Consider the following 12,718-nt stretch of genomic DNA (forward strand, 5'->3'; position numbering starts at 1 on the left):
CTTTCCTGTGTAAGCCATCAAACCACTGGCAAGTAATGCCTATTCCCTCTTAGCTGTACACATTTTTTTTTTTTTTTTAGTTATTTGTTTTATTCATCTAATGAGTGTTTCGCCTGCATGTGTGTCTGTGCACCATACGGGTGCCTGGTAGCCAATGAGGCTATACGAGGGTGGTGGACCCCTGGAACTGGAGTTTCAGATGAGAGTGAGCCACCATGTGGGTGCCAGGAGTAGACCCTGGGTCCTCTGCGAGAGCAGCCGGTGCTTGAACCTCCGAGCCTGCTCTCCAGTCCCCCTTCCCTACATGAAACTTTCCAACACAGGTCCTGAGACATGGGGAATTTCTGTCTTTTTTGGGTCTGTTCTAGGCCACAAAAGTCTGTCCCTTTTTTTTTTTTTTTAATTTATTGACCTTTATTTTATGAACAATGGTGTTTTGCCTGCATGCATATCTTTGTGAGAGTGTCAGATCTCAGAGTTACAGACAGTTGTGAGCTGCCATGTGGGTGCTGAGATTTGAACCCGGGTCCTCTGGAAGAGCAGTCCGTGCTCTTAACTGCCAGGCCATCTCTCCAGCCCCAGACCTCTAACTTTTAAAAGACAGAGTTTATTACTTTATTTCTTTTTCTACAGCTCAGGCTGGCACTGAACTCGATAGGTAGCCATGATGACTTTGATCTTCTGACGCTCCTGCCCCTGCCTCAGAGTGTTAGGATTCCAGATACAGGCTTCCATGCCTGGCAGATGCGGTACAGAGGTCGAAGGAAGCCTTCTACCCCCTGAGCTACATCCTCAGCCCTGACCCCCGACCTTCGACCTCTGACAGCAACTAAGTGACCCACGCATCTCACATTTCGCCGTGTGCCTTGTTCTATCATCTGTGTGTGTATGTACTTTGGCGTCTAGCTCTTAACACTTTAGAATGTTTGCGTATTGGGCAAGTGAAACTCTCACAAAGTTATTTTCTCAGGCGTGTATGTAGGCCCACTTCTCAGAAGCAGGTCAAATGGGCTGAATTACTGGTGTGCATAAATGTACAAAACCATGCTGGTGGTGGTGGTACACACCTTTAATCCCAGGACTTAGGGAGGCAGAGACAGGCCGAGCTTCAGAGATCCACAGCCTGGTCTACAGAGTTCCAGGACAGCCGTGGCTACACTGAGAAACCCTGTCTCAAAAAACCAAAACGAACAAACAATTTTTGCTAGTATATTGCTTGCCCTACGGTTGTCTAATATGTCAGTATTGTTTTTTGTTCATATATGTATAGGCACACACGTGCATGTGTGTCTGGTATGTAGCACCAAAGACGACATAAACATCCAGGAGCAGATTGCCTCTGTTAAGTGTGTTGTTTCGGCAGGCCAAACTACTTTATCTCCACCCAGCCCAACCCCCTTTGTGACGCCGGAGATGGAACCTCAGGCCCTCACTGGTTGAGCATGTACTCTGGGAACCCTCTTCCTACAGACTATAGCAAATATTACCCAAGATGCTAAATAATCACTTAACAGTTGGCTCTGCATGGTGGCTGGTTGAGATACAGGGCCCAGCACGATGGCTCGTCGGGCAGTGGAAGCTGCTGACCCGAGCTTAGTCCTTGGGACTCACATGGTAGACGGAGGAGGGAACCTACTCCCAGAGGTCGGCCTCTGACCTCCTCATGCATGCTGTGGTAATGTGCACACGGGCCACACACAGAAACTCCTCGGCTGGGCGGGGGATTTGGCTCCGTTAGAACACTGGCGTAGCTCATGGGAGGCCCTGGGTTCGATGCTCTCCCCGTGCCTACAACTCCAGCACTTGAGAGGTGATGGAGATAGGAGGGTCAGGAACCCAAGGGTTCTCTTAGCTACACAGGGAGTTGAAGGTTAGCCTGAGCTGCATGAAGGCTAGACTCAAAAAAGAAAAAAAAAAGATTAAAAAAAGATTCATCCTTTAGTGCTCTGATTATTTTTAAATTATTTCACTTTCAAATTTATTTATTTAGTAACTATGTATGTGTGTCTCAGGTGCCCTTGGAGACCGGAATCCGGTGATGGATCCTCTGGTGCTAGAGTTATAGGTGGTTGTGAGTCACCCAGTGTGGGTACTGGGAACTAAACTCAGTCCTCTGGTAGAGCCACAGTCTTAACCACTGAGCTGTCTCCCCAGCCCCCTTTTCTAGTGCTTCACTTTGGTCTGTGAGACCTTGTCTCACACACGTTGCAGCTTTGGCTGGCCTAGATACGGCCTGGAACCGGATCTGTCGCTCAGGCTAGCTGCAAACTCAGAGAGATTCTCCTGCCTCTCCCTCGCAAGCGTTGGGATTAAAAGCATGTGCCACTTTGTCTAGCAAACTTTTACATATAATACTACTATTATACTTATGATTACTACTAAGTTATATTTTTGGATTGTCTGCTGTAGGCTGGGCACTATCTCAAAGATTTCCCTACATAATAATTCGTACCCTACGCTGGATGGTGGCGGTGCACACCTTTAATCCCAGCATTCAAGGGAGGCAGGTCACTTACTTATTTTTTCACAATAGATGTATAATTTTTGTATAATTAAAAAACAAACAAACAGCCAGATGGTGGTGGCACACACCTTTGATCCCGGCAGCACTCGGTGGCAGTCAGGCTACCTCTGAGTTTGAGGCCAGCCTGGTCTATAGAGCGGGCTCCAGAACAGCCAGGGTTACACAGAGAAACCCTGTCTTGAACCCCCTCTACCACCAAAAAAGAGTGAAGTAAGGATGTATGGAATTTTCCACTTTCTTCTTGGCTGTGGAGTCTGTGTGGTGTAGCCAGTGCATGGATGCCAAGGAGAAGGTTAGCCTGCCCACGCACTTGGCTCTCTTCTCAAATGAGAGAGGAGTCAGGCTACAATGCTTTCTGCAGCGACAGGTTGTTCGGAGCCATGATGGTCCTCGATGGAGAGCCAGGGCTGAACTTGAGAGGCGGACAGGATGTGAGTCACTGCGCTGGCTTTTCGTCAGGGCGACTGTAATTGTTTCTGTGTTTTTCCTTGGTGGTATGGGTATGAAATGATGGGACTAATTTAAGGAACAAACAAACAAGCACGCTAGGTGATAAACATCAAAATAAGTGGCTCCCTTGGGTGATGTTTTGGATTACTGGAAGAGAAAAAAAAATCAAACCCATTCATTTTAATATCAGTGTATATTTATAAAGCTCTTTATTAAAATCATGATGTGCCAGAGAGTGATTGAGTGGACCTCTGGCCTTTGAGTACATGTATTTGCATGTACATTCACCCACACATATGAATTCAAATAATTGGCAGCTCTCCATAAGCTGAGTGTGCTGATGCACACCTGTAGCACTTGAGAGGTAGAAACAGGAGACCCGAAGTTCAAGGTCACCTTCCTAGGCTACGCAGCAAATCAAAGGCCTGCCTGGGGTCTCAAAAAGTGTGTGTGGGAGGATTAAAGAAGTGAATTTAGCCAGATGTGGTCATGCATGCCTATAATCCCTGAACTCTGGAGACTGAGGCAGGACGGTGCAAGTTCATAGGCAGCCCAGGCTGAGAGCTTGTCTCAGAAGCAAGACAACAGGGCCAGAGAGATGGCTTAACAGTTAGGGGCACTGGCTGCTTTTCCAGATGACCCAGGTCCAACTCCCAGCAGACACATGAACGCTTATAACCACCTGCAACTCCAATTCCAGGGGATCCGACAGCTGTCTTCTGACCTGTACAGGCACCAGGCAAGGACATGGTCCACCAAACATACGTGCAGGTAAAACAATCATGTATGTAAAATAAATTATCTGGTCATTGGCTCCTGGACAAATGACTTCACGGTCAATGACTCTCACCGCTGTGCACGGAGCGTGCTCAATCAGCCTTCATTCCACCTTTTATCGATAAGCAGAAAGCCCACAAGGGTTTGCTCTATCAGAGCAAACGTTGCCACAGAGCCAACAAAGCAAACGTGAAGGAACAAAGAAGAGAAGGACAAAGAAGAGAAAACTTTAAGTCCCTTTTTTATCGTCATTATCGTCGTCGTCGTGGTTGTCATTTCAAGACAGGGTTTCTCTGTGTAGCCTGGGTTGTCCTAGACTCACTCTGTAGACTAGGCTGGCTTCAAACTTACAGAGTTCTTTCTGCCTCTGCCTCCCAGAGTGCTGGTAAAAATTTTTAAATAAAATTATAATTAAAAAAAAACAACAACCCTAAAGAACAACAAAACCCCAAGGAAACAAACAAGAACAGCAACAAAGATTTAGCTTGTGAAGTTGCTCAGTGGGTAAAGTTGCTTCCACTAAACTTAAATTTGGTCCCCAGGTGGAAAGACAGAACCAACTCTCTCTTGAGTTGCCTTCTGATCTCCACACCCATTCTATAGCATATACATGTCCGCCCCCACATACAAGATAAATAAAGAGTTAAAAGAAAGAAAGAAAAAGGCCCAAACAGTACACAAGATGGCTCAGCTGCCAAAGGTACCTGCTGCCAAACATGACTACCAAATCTCAACCTGGAACCCACATGGTGAGAGAAGAAATTGACTCATGCGGCTTGGCCTCCATGCTCAATGTGTGCCCTTCCTCCCACAAATAAACATTTTTTTTTTTTAAATCAGATTTCAGAGTATTTTGGATTCTTTGGAATAGGGATAGTCAGTCTGGAGTGGCAGAGGGTCTTTTGTTCCTTTTTCTTTGTTTGTCTTTTGATTTTTTGAGACATTGTCTCTGTGTAGCCTTGGCTGTCCTGGACTCCTGTTGTAGACCGGGCTGGCCTTGAACTCACAGAGATCAGCCTGCCTGTGCCTCTGTGCTGGGATTACAGGCGTGTGCCACCATGCTTTGCTTCCTTTAAAACAAACAAACAAACAAACCAAACCGGGGTTTTAAGCTCCTGGTCTCCTATGATCCTCCTCCATTAACCTCCCAATAGTCAGAATCCAGGGCAGTCTCCACCTTGTCCACTCGGTGTCCTTCTCTTGACCCCATCTGTCCCCAGGCAAGTGACCTCTATGTTTGGAACACAGAGCTCCCTTGAATAATTCTTTCCTCTGGGTAAGAACCTTTCTATGTGCAAGTGCTGCCCGAGAACAGTCTTTTTCTGTATTCCCCAAAATTCCCTGTATGTCGCTCCGCTCCTGTTGACTTTCCTAAGTCCCCAAACCATGCGTGTGTGAGCAAGCGCTCTGGTGCTCAAGCGCGCGTTATGTACATACGAGTGCAGGTGGGCTACCTGTGCAGGCCTCAGTCGTCAAAGGAGGACATAGGGTGTTCTGGCCTGGCATTCTCCACCTTATTCCCCTAAGACAGGGTCTCTCACTGAACCTGAGCACCATTCTTCCCCTTGACTCCCCCAGGTTAGCTGGTCAGCCAGTCCCTGGGATCCCCCTGTCTCCACTTCCCACAGCGCTGCGGTGACTGACGTGTGGCCGGGTTGTGTTCCTCTTTGTTACCTGGAGGCTAGAGGTCTGAACTCTCGGGACCTCATGCTGGTGCAGCAAGCCCTCTTACCCACTAACTCATCTCCAATCCCCCACAACTTTTAAAACATGTTTGTTAACACTTTAGTTTTAGGAGGCCATGTCTCCCCCAGGTTCCCTCCCTCCCCTCATCACAGAGGCTCCAGCTCAGGCCCGTGTGCCAGAGAGGCAAGTGAGCTACCGCCGAGTTACACCTTGTCCTCCTTAGGGTTTCTGTTGCTGTGGCCCAAAAGCAAGTTGGTGACGAAAGTGTCGATTTGGCTTACCCTTCACAGGACTGTTCCTCCTGAAGTCAGGACCAGGGCAGGAACCTGGAGGCGGGAGCTGATGCAGGGGCCGTTGGGGGGTGCTGCTTTCTGCTTGCTCTTTCCACGGCTTGCTCAACCTGATTTTTTTTTTTTAATAGAACCCAGAACCGCCAGCCTAGGAATGGCACCACCCACAATGGGCTGCCCCCTCCCCTCGCCATTGATCACTCATTGAGAACATGCCTTACAGCTGGATCTCATGGAGGTACTTCCTCAGCTGAGTCTCCTTCCTCTCTGATGGCTCTAGTTCGGGTTGACTTCAAACCAGGCAGTACACCTCTGCAGCCTCTCTGAGGGCAAGAAAGGAGGCAAGGAGGGACAGGAATGGGGGAGGGACATGGACAAAGGGGGACAGGGTTCATTCTGTAGTCCCATGTTAGCTATTAATATATGATTCTCTTGACTCAGTCTCCCAAGAACTGGGATTACAGATTATAAAATGGCGCCAGCCCAGGTCGTGATGGCACACATCTTTAGTCCCAGCACTCGGGAGGCAGAGGCAGGCAGATCCAGAACAGCCTCGTCTACAGGACAGCCAGGGCTGTTACACAGAGAAACCCTGTCTCAAAAAACCATTAATAATAATAATACTACTAATAATAGGAATAACAAAATAATAAATAATAAAAGGAATCTAAAGTAATAAAAGGATAATACAATAATATAACCTAGAATAATAAAAAGAATCTAAAGTTTTCTCTTTGTCTCAGCTTCTTCCATGTTTGCTGTGTTGTTGGCTCCCTGCTTCTTCTGACAGAGGAAGACCTTGTATCTGATCATCTTTGGTATTCTGTTTATCAAAAGGTGGAATTAAGGCTGACTGAAAGCTCTGTGCACAGCAGTGAGAGTCATTTGTCAGCAGCTAGTGACCAGAAAGGTCACTGACCATGAGAAGCCAGCTGTTGGGAAACCTCTATGCATTGTCACAATCTGCTTCATGTCAGGCTTCATTTTCTCCAGAGTGACAGACCCATTTGCCGCCCCCCCTTTAGTGTGGTGCCCCTAATTGTACTGGGTGATGCTTCTTCCCGGTAGTGTTTACTCTTTCAAGAGGATATAAACCGCCAGGTAACTGCTGAGAGAGGCCTCGGTGGGGAAAGGGAATTTGCCTTCACCTGCCCTTCACCCCCCCACCTCCAGGGACAGCAGGAGTAGATTAGTCGGTGGACATGGCAGGCTGCTTCCTAGCTCCTCCCATTTCTGCCCCAGGATTCTTGAGTTGGCCAAGTCTATTCCAGCGTATTCTCCGGCTTTCTTGTCTGCACTTTTCTGCATCTGCTGTCCCCGTGCCCACCAGCTTTCTTTATGCTTGAAAATAATCCTTCACTGATGTTTTGGTGGGTTTAAAGGCTGGTGTGTAAGAAAACTAAAGGCATGAGAAATACAGCTGTGTTCTCTTCCTGCAGAATCCCTCCCCAATACTCTCTCTTTTTGGGGACAGGGTCTATGCAAACTTGACTGGCCTGGAACGCCCTATATAGACCAAAGTAAGGTGGCTTCAGGCAAGTGCTTTTAACTCCTGAGCCATCTCTCCAGCCCCTATTTTAATTTTGAGACAGGGTCTCACTGGGTTGTCTAACTTGTCTTGAGCTTTCTCCATAGCCCGAGCAGGCCTTGAACTTGCAATCCTCTTGCCTCAGTCTTTGTTATAAACAGGATTAGAGACCTGTACCACAAGGCCTGGCTTCATATAATGCATTTTGAAGAGTGTCTGAGACAAAAAAAAAAAAAAAATGGGTTTGGTGTTTCATATCTGTAAGAGAAGTCGGACCCAAACAGATGCTGATTGCTAACCACGTGACCCTGGAAGTTGCTTAACCTACCTTGCTCTCTCTGTCCCTCTCTGTAATGATTAATTGTCATTATATCACAAAGTTGCCATGAATATCAAGTAAAATACAGGAGGAATGCCTTGCACAATGCCTGGGACATAGTATGCACTCAATTAATGGACACTATTATTGTGCCTTCCTAAGCAGACTTTATGCCCACAAGTGAAGTGTTGCTAAGCTAGGAATTTTACTCCCCTGAACGCCAGCATGTACGGCATTAAATGAATTGTGGAGAGAGGGTGGCACAAAGCTACAGTCAATAAATCTTAGCCTCTTTTGTCGAAGTTTTGTGTTGAGACCCGGGAGCGATAAGGAGGGGGAAAGGCAAACATCCATATGTTTGAACACCACACTGCAAACATTCGTGTTTGAACGCTATGCGGATCTTCCTGGTCCATCTGTCACAGAGCCAATTAGGACACATCCTTAGCTGCAGAGATTTTACCCATCACATGACACCTTTGTGGAATCAGTTCTCTTTCTAGCTTTACATGGGTTCTGGAGGAGGAAGGCCCACAGGTCATGAGGTTTTGATGCAATCGCCATTTCCCACCAGGCCACCTCACCGTCTCTCTCTCGCTCTCTCTCCATGGGTTCTTCTTACTCTGTTGCTGAGGCTGCTCTGGGATCCTTTGGTTCAAGCACAGCTCTTGTCTCAGCATCACACCTCTGAGGGTGACAGAGAAAGCTAACACACTAGCTCGGATTTTCTCTGCGTTGCTTCATGCAGCATTGGACATATGGCTAATGCTGAAAAGATGAAGGTAGGTATTACAACCACTTACCCAAAGTTCCTAACTGTTAGGTTTATGGCATTTGAAAGAGATGCCAGGCTGGGCATTTGACTCAGAAGTAGAGTGCCTAATGTATGCTACAGTTTCCAGGAAGTGTACAGGCACACACACACACACACACACACAGTCAATCAGTCAGTCAGTCAGGAATTAACAAGTCTCTTTAGCCAATACCTGGGAACTTGTCTTACCGTGTTTGTAACTCTGGCAGCACCTGGCATTATGGTTGGCACATAGTAGGTCCCCAGTATGCAGCTCTTGAATCACATTAAGTAAATTGAACATCCACTTAGACATTAGCTCAAAAGCTCTGTCACCAAATAGCCACCATTCCAAAAGTGACAGTCACTCATGAATCAAGCATGCCTGCAGACTTGGTAAGGCCAGATTTCAACTTCCTGCATCGCAGGCACCTTAATACCCCATTCCGTTCACCTGACCTTGAGGAAGAAAGGGCAGACTCAGGGGCACCTGCCTCAGCAGCAAAGAGAAGCTTTGGAGGAGGCGGTGCAGGCTTCCACCCTGGCGCTTGCCCCGCCTGTGAGGGTTGGCCGATGTCTCCCAGCAGTACAGTGTGTGACAACTCTCACATCCCATTGTGGAGAGACCAGCATCTTCCCTCCGCTGTTCTTCTCTGCGACACGACACTTGCCGTTTCCCTTTTCTTGAAGATGGAGGAATAGACACTTGCATTTCACTTCACTTCTTCCTACTTTTTCAGTTTTTTTTGTTTTGTTTTGTTTTGTTTTGTTTTGAGACAGGTCTCACTCTGCAGCCCTAGCTGGAACTCATTTGTAGTAGACCAGGCTTGGCTCGAACTCAGAGTCTCCTGCCTCTACCTCCACCCTCATCCCTTGACCATAATTGTTTACAGAATGTATTCCCCACTGGCTAGGGTATGCTGGGTTCACTGTTACAGTCGCCCTTGTAGCAATCACCTTGTATTTTTTTCTTTTTCGGCTGCTCAGGGTGGAACCCAAGGCTTTGTGGGCGCTAAACAGGAGCTCTACAGCTGAGCTCCATCTGCGGCCCTTTCATCATTTCTCACACCCCTCCGCTGCTTTCTAGGCTGTGAATTCCTGAAGACTCAGACAGTGTCTATTTCATTCATGCTGGTATCTCTAGAGCCCAGTTGTTCCTTGGCACACAATATTTTGGTGGACTGTTTGGTTAAATGAGTGAAAAGAATGAGATAATCACCTCCATAGGGAGGGCAAGATGGCTTGCTGGGTAAAGGCGAACCCACACGAACCTGACAGCTTGAGTTTAGTCCCAGAACCAGTGGTGGAAAGAGAGAATTGACCCCTGAAAGCTGTCTGACTGTTTGGTGTGGTGGCACACGCCTTTAATCCCAGCACAATCTGGTCTATATAGACAGTCGCAAACCAAAGCCGTGCACTTGCTCTCTCTGTCTCTCTCTGTCTCTCTCTCTCTCTGACACACACACACACACACACACACACACACTCACTCACTCTCACTCTCTCTCACTAATAACGGTAGTAATATTCTGTAACTAATATTAAAAAAATTAAAAATTGGAAAAGAAAAAAAACAATAGTAATATTCTAAAATTTACAATGTTACTTTGTTGGCAACAAAATAGTGGGTGAGTTTCCTCACCCTGAGCACAAACTGAGTTAGGCATTATGAATTGAACTCCGCATCTTCTTCTTTTATGTCCTTGGCCAAATCTTTTTTCTCTCATTTTTCCATGTCCGGGCTGGAGAGATGGCTCAGTAGTTAAGAGCACTGTCTGCTCTTCCAGTGGTCCCGAGTTCAACTCCCAGCACCCACGTGGTGGCTCACAACCACCTATAATGGGATCTGATGCCCTCTTCTGTCCTGCATGCACACATGCAAATAAAGTGCTCGTATGTATAAATAAATAAATCTTAAAAAAAGAAAAGAAAAGAAAAATGAGTGTCAGGCTAGGGAAATGACTCAGCAGTAAGAACGACTATTCTTCCAGAGGACCGGGGTTCAATTCCCAGCACCCATATGGCAACTCACAACTGTCTGTTACTCAAGTTCCAAGGGATTTAACACCCTCACACAGACAAACATGCAGACAAAACACCAGTGCACACGAAATAAAAATAAACAAATTATTAAAAAAAAAACACACACACAGGAAAAATGAATGTCAGATGTGCAGCCTGGCAGGAGACTCAACATGGTTCTTGTGAAGTGTGCCCTTTTCCACTTCCTCCCAGCCGTCATGTTCATGCTCAGGGCTTCAGCGGATGGACCCTGTCCTTGTGCTCGTCTGCTTTCTCAGCGGCTACGAGGTGACTCAGTCCATCTCCGTTCTGACCTGCCCAGCCTCTAGTTTATTACATCAGTTAACTGCTGCCCAGATTCCAGCCTTGAAGCGCAAATGCTTCTACGTGTAACAAGGTAAAACTCACTAAACATCAAAATGCCTTTTAGGCAGGCGTGGTGGTCCATGCCTTCTAATAAGGCATCTGAGGCAGGAGGATTGCAAGTCTGAGGTTACCCTAAGGGGCTACATAGCAATATCAAAATCAGTCTGGAACGATCCTATCTTTGAAAAAGAAAAAAAGGGCAAGAAACGTGTTTAGCACATCTTAGCCTAACCTTCCACACAGTCCTGACAGCCAGGTAAGGCCATCCGACACGCCTCCACTGAAAGAAAGTGCTGACTAGTCGAATAGCTCATTAATTTTATGAATACCCATAATTTTTTCCCAAAGATTTATTTTTTTATGTATACAGTATTCTGCCTGCACGTACACCTGCATGCCAGAAGGGGGCACCAGATCCCATTAGAGATGGTTATGAGCCACCGTGTGGTTGCTGGGAATTGAACTGAGGACCTTTGGAAAAATAGGCAGTGCTCTTAACCTCTGAGCGATCTCTCCAGTTCCAGTACCCGTATCTTAACAAATACTGGCAACAGGGTACACTGTCTGGAATCAGTTCTGGTCCCGTCCTGCCCCCTCCTCCCCCCCATTGCACCGCTGATGAGAGGCTGCTGCAGCTGGCTCATTACTGCTGCTCAGCGTCGCCATCCGCGCATGCCTCGAGCACTAGGAAAAGACCGCAACAGTAAGGACGGCTGCGAAGAATGCATATCGCTTTTGTGCCACTGTCAAGTGAAAAAGCGAGCGTTGAGATCTGGCAAGACGGCTCCCCGGTTAACATGTTTGCCTTGCAAGTTTAATAATTTGATATCAGTCCCGTGAATTCTTGTGAAGGTGAAATGAAAGAACAAACTTCCCAAAAGCTGTCTTCTGATCCTCACAGGTGTGCCACCATATGTAACACACACACACACACACACACACACGCACACACACACTCATTGTCTTTATTCTATCTATCTATCTATCTATCTATCTATCTATCTATCTATCTATCTATCTATCTATCTATCTATTTGCCAGGCACGGTGGCTCATACCTTTAATCCCAGCACCCAGGGAGGCAGAGGCAGGCCTGGTCTTTTCTCAAGATAGGGCTTCTCTGTGTAGCCTGGGCTATCCTGGACTCACTTTGTAGACCAGGCTGGCCTTGGTCACGCTGACCGAGAGGTTGACCAGCGATCCGCCTGCTTCTGCCTCCCTGAGTGCTGGGTTTACAGGCCTGCGCCACCGAGCCCAGCTTAAGATTTTTTAAATACTTTATTTACTTTTATTTCACGGACAATTGGTGTTTAGACTGCACGCATGTCTGTGTGTGTCAGCTCCTCTGGAATTGGGGTTATAGACAGCTGTGAGCTGCCATGTGGGTGCTGGAAATTGAACCCTGTGACCTCTGGAAGAGCAGTCAGTGTTCTTAACCATTGAGCCATCTCTCTATCCTCTTTGAATGCCTTTTTATATTTTTTACATTTTTGTTTTGTGTGTATGAATGCTTTACCTGCGTTATGTACAAGCAGTGACCTCAGAAGCCAGAAAAAAGCTGCTGCATTCCCAAGAACTAGAATTACAGACGGTTATGAACTGACATCCTGGGTCCTCTGCAAGATCCCTCATCCCTGAGTCACTTTTCCTGCCCCATTTTTTTTTTTTTTTAAGAAAAATTGAGTTGAGATTCTGTACGACATCCCAATGCCAGCCCTCCTGGTGAAGTTCAAGATTCTTAAGCCTCAATCCTCATCACTTCCTTACTCACTGGGGTTCAGCCACCTACCCGCTCCGAAAGCTCCAGGGAAAACTCATTGCAGGGCTTAGAGGGGTACATCTTCAACCTCAGTACGTTGCGGGCAGAGGCAGGCAGACCTCTGTGAAACCAGCCCTGTCTATGGAGTGAGTTCAAGGCCGGCCACAGTTAACCAAACCAACTCTCTCTACCCTAGACCTCAGGA

At 46.9% G+C, this 12,718-nt stretch overlaps 1 long non-coding RNA gene across 1 annotated transcript; it reads right to left on the reverse strand.

Moving 5' to 3' along the window:
- Positions 1 to 3,191: 3,191 nt before the first annotated feature.
- Positions 3,192 to 8,868, reverse strand: LOC132652730 (uncharacterized). The gene is made up of 3 exons (XR_009590301.1): positions 8,578 to 8,868; positions 5,719 to 6,050; positions 3,192 to 4,821 (listed from the first exon to the last, which is right to left on the reverse strand). It is a non-coding gene; the product is annotated as an uncharacterized LOC132652730 (long non-coding RNA).
- Between the last annotated feature and the right edge of the window lie 3,850 nt (positions 8,869 to 12,718).

The sequence above is a fragment of the Meriones unguiculatus genome, chromosome 3 (assembly GCF_030254825.1).
Source record: "Meriones unguiculatus strain TT.TT164.6M chromosome 3, Bangor_MerUng_6.1, whole genome shotgun sequence".
Taxonomy (NCBI): domain Eukaryota; kingdom Metazoa; phylum Chordata; class Mammalia; order Rodentia; family Muridae; genus Meriones; species Meriones unguiculatus.